Here is a 3,321-nt window from a genome sequence, read left to right on the forward strand (position 1 = left end):
GCTTTTCAAACACCTGTACCTTCTATTTTTTCTCAGTTTGGAGCAGAAATAAACACCTGTATAGCTCACAGTTCGTTTTCTAATAACTCGGAAAATAATTCATGTGTAAGATATTTGCATAGTACCTTTTCCTGAAGAGCATATTAAAATGGATCTCCACTACTCTTACTGCTGTGAAGCCAAATAGCTGTCCTACAGTTCAGAAGCATATGCCATGCAATGTTGAATGAAATCCACAAACGTTCTAGAGAAAGAGAACTGATGTGGGATCAGCAATTGTGGCCCTAACTTTTTTTCAAAGTGGAGTTACGCTCTCATGCGCAGGTAAACTTGAATTGGCTTTACGTGCGCAAATACAATATAGCGACGCTGTATATGAGTGTAGGTACGCGTAAACGAGAAAGTTGAACCTCTTGACGCATAGCTACCCAAACATCGTCTCTACTTTATTTACGCAAGTAAAGCTAATTCAAGTTTACGTACGCATTGGCGCGTAAAAAGTCGCGACAGTGGAATTCCACCTTTTTGCGAGAAGACAGTAGGAACACCAGTTAATCATTACCACTTCAGGAAGTCAGTACATGCACATCACTTTCTTGAAGTTAGTTCCCTGTTAATTCCAGCTCTTGAGTGTTGATCCGTACGTTGATGCCTTTAGCCCGCCGCACACAGCGAGGAAAGAGCTGAGTAAACTGCCTCGCGAGGCGGTTTGCTCACCCGTTTCCTCACGCGTGCGGGGAAACCGTGGTGAGAAATTCGCCTCGCGAGGCCATGAGGATAAAATCAAACATGTTTGATATTTTTGGCCTCGCGAGGCAAATTTCTCACTATGTGCGGCCATCGTGAGAATCGAGCTGAGCTCGGTCATTCGAGCATTCAATAAAATACATGGCGTTCTCAGGTGACTTCAGTAGTTCAAGATGGCGTCGGAGAAAGAATTTCCGACGCCACTGATGCTACGTAAGAATGCCATGTATTTTATTGAATGCTTGCTTGACCGAGCTCAGCTCGATTCTCACTATGGCCGCAAACAGCGAGGAATTTGCCTCGCGAGGCCAAAAATATCAAACATGTTTGATTTTATCCTCACGGCCTCGCGAGGCGAATTTCTCACCACGGTTTCCCCGCACACGTGAGGAAACGGGTGAGCAAACCGCCTCGCCAGGCAGTGTGCTCAGCTCCTTCCTCACCGTGTGCGGCGGGTTTTAGAGGCCACGACCTCAGACCCGTGGGCATTGTGGTCCAGTGTCTTATCATCATATGCCTTTGGCTTGTCGACTACTTCCAAAAAAGCGTCACCATGTACGGATTTAACTGTCATCAAATGAAGACCAGTCCCCGCTTGAGTCCACAATTTTGCTATAGGTACTAGCTTTTCATGAAATGTGTGCTCAAGGGTGTCATTAAGCTTAAACCCTTACGACGTTTTGCCTTTCAGTGATATTGAAAAAAACTAATTCACTTATCAAGCAACAAATTTCATTACCCTCTACTATCCTAAGGCGTGGAATATATCCATAACCTCTTGGGTAAGCTATCTATCTTACAGCATTGCCAATTTTATGAAATAACAGCATTTAGAATTGTCAAAGCCGACAAATCAGTAGAGATGATCCCAAGCTTTTAGTTGTTTCTTCCTTTGGCAAATAGTGCATGATTGACGTTAATAAAGTTATAAAGTTAAAGTAACTAAGCAAGTCAAATGATCAAACTGAATGCCCTCCTCGATCATCTTGATTGCTCAAGCGTGGCCAGTACGTAAAAGATTCCTGGGAAAGGGAGAATTATTTATAATCGATTTAAGAGGGGATTAAAGGAAACAAAATACTTGAAAACAACTTGCGGACATTTATTCTTCTACGCCTCAGCCATCGACTTGACCGTTGGGAAATTGTCGGTTGTGCTGCACTCAGTAAAGTGACACACAATGGCCGGGGATTTTCAGTTTACAAATATATGAAAAGACGTGTGAGTCATTCCTGCTCAACGCTTTTGGTGAACACCTGACCTGACTGTTCAATGATTCTATAGCTCTTACAAAGTCCTCAAACTCTTATTTTTAAACTATTAAAGGTGTGACCTTGTCAATATCCCGCGAATAATGCTTTACTTGGAAAAAGAGCTTTATTAAAACCAGCTATATGATCAAAAGTTAATTAAAAAATTAATAACCCATGCCACGACAACTGGAAAATTTGTGCAAGTCTTAATTGCTAAGCCGACATGTGGAAATCAAGCGATTTTCTCGCTGTTAGTATTAAAGAAGACAAAATACATTGCATTGCTTTTGCATAATAATGTATCGGCCCAATTCATAAAAAGCCACGAAAACCAGAACTTCTCTCAATTCATGATTAGAGGTGACTGCCTATCGACAAATTTCGCAACAAATTTGCATCTTGCATAATATGCTTCTAGGAACTGTTTCTTTAGTTGCCCTTCTTATAAGTCAATGTTTTCTCCAGCCTGTCTTGTGTTCAACGGAAAACAACGCTGTGTCACTCACTGAAAATTTTAAATTGCGCCCTCGAAATTCACAACCATGTGTAATTGTAGGGACACGATACCGACTTAAAAGATGCAAGCGAGGAAGTAAAAGGAACTATAGGACAAACAATCAGGTATGTTTCTAATATATAACAACCGTCACAGTTGTCGTAACTTGTAATAATTTTGGCCTTTATGGGAAAAGTATATAACGTGGAATCCGAACTTTCTTCGTCGCGGGAGAGTTCATTCTAAATGTGGTTGAATTTTGGTCCGTCTAACCACACACAAGTAACCCTTTTTATCCAATATCGCCGGTGTCTCAACTGACTCTGGTGGTAAACGAGTGCACAATACTTGCTAAAAGATGTTGAATGAAGGTGTTCTGGAGATCATAACTTAAGATCAGAGCGGACAAAACTGAAGGACAAAATAACAACGCGTGTGTTGTTTTGGATCTTTTTCCGGGCTCTTGGGCAGTCATTCTACTTACGCGTCCGTCTAAAAATATGCTTGATGTATGTTGCAAACATTTGTACACATCATCAGTGTTGCGCGAGCATGGGAACCACCTGGAACTCGTAAATGATCTTGAGAAATGTGCTTTAGCTATAGCAGAATAAAGCAGCTCTCCGCTTTGGGGATGAGATGTTAGTCCTTTCATTGCAGATGAGACACTGCCAGTGTAGTATTATGTCGCTGCAAGTCAATTTTGTAAAAACCGAGCAAAGTCTATTATTTTTTCCTCAGTAGCGGTGCATTGTTTTAGTGTTCTTTGCTTTTTGAACCCTGAGTCAGAAGTTCCCTTGTCAATGTATCACCTGCGAATTGAAT

Source organism: Montipora foliosa, chromosome 3 (assembly GCF_036669935.1).
Source record: "Montipora foliosa isolate CH-2021 chromosome 3, ASM3666993v2, whole genome shotgun sequence".
Classification (NCBI taxonomy): domain Eukaryota; kingdom Metazoa; phylum Cnidaria; class Anthozoa; order Scleractinia; family Acroporidae; genus Montipora; species Montipora foliosa.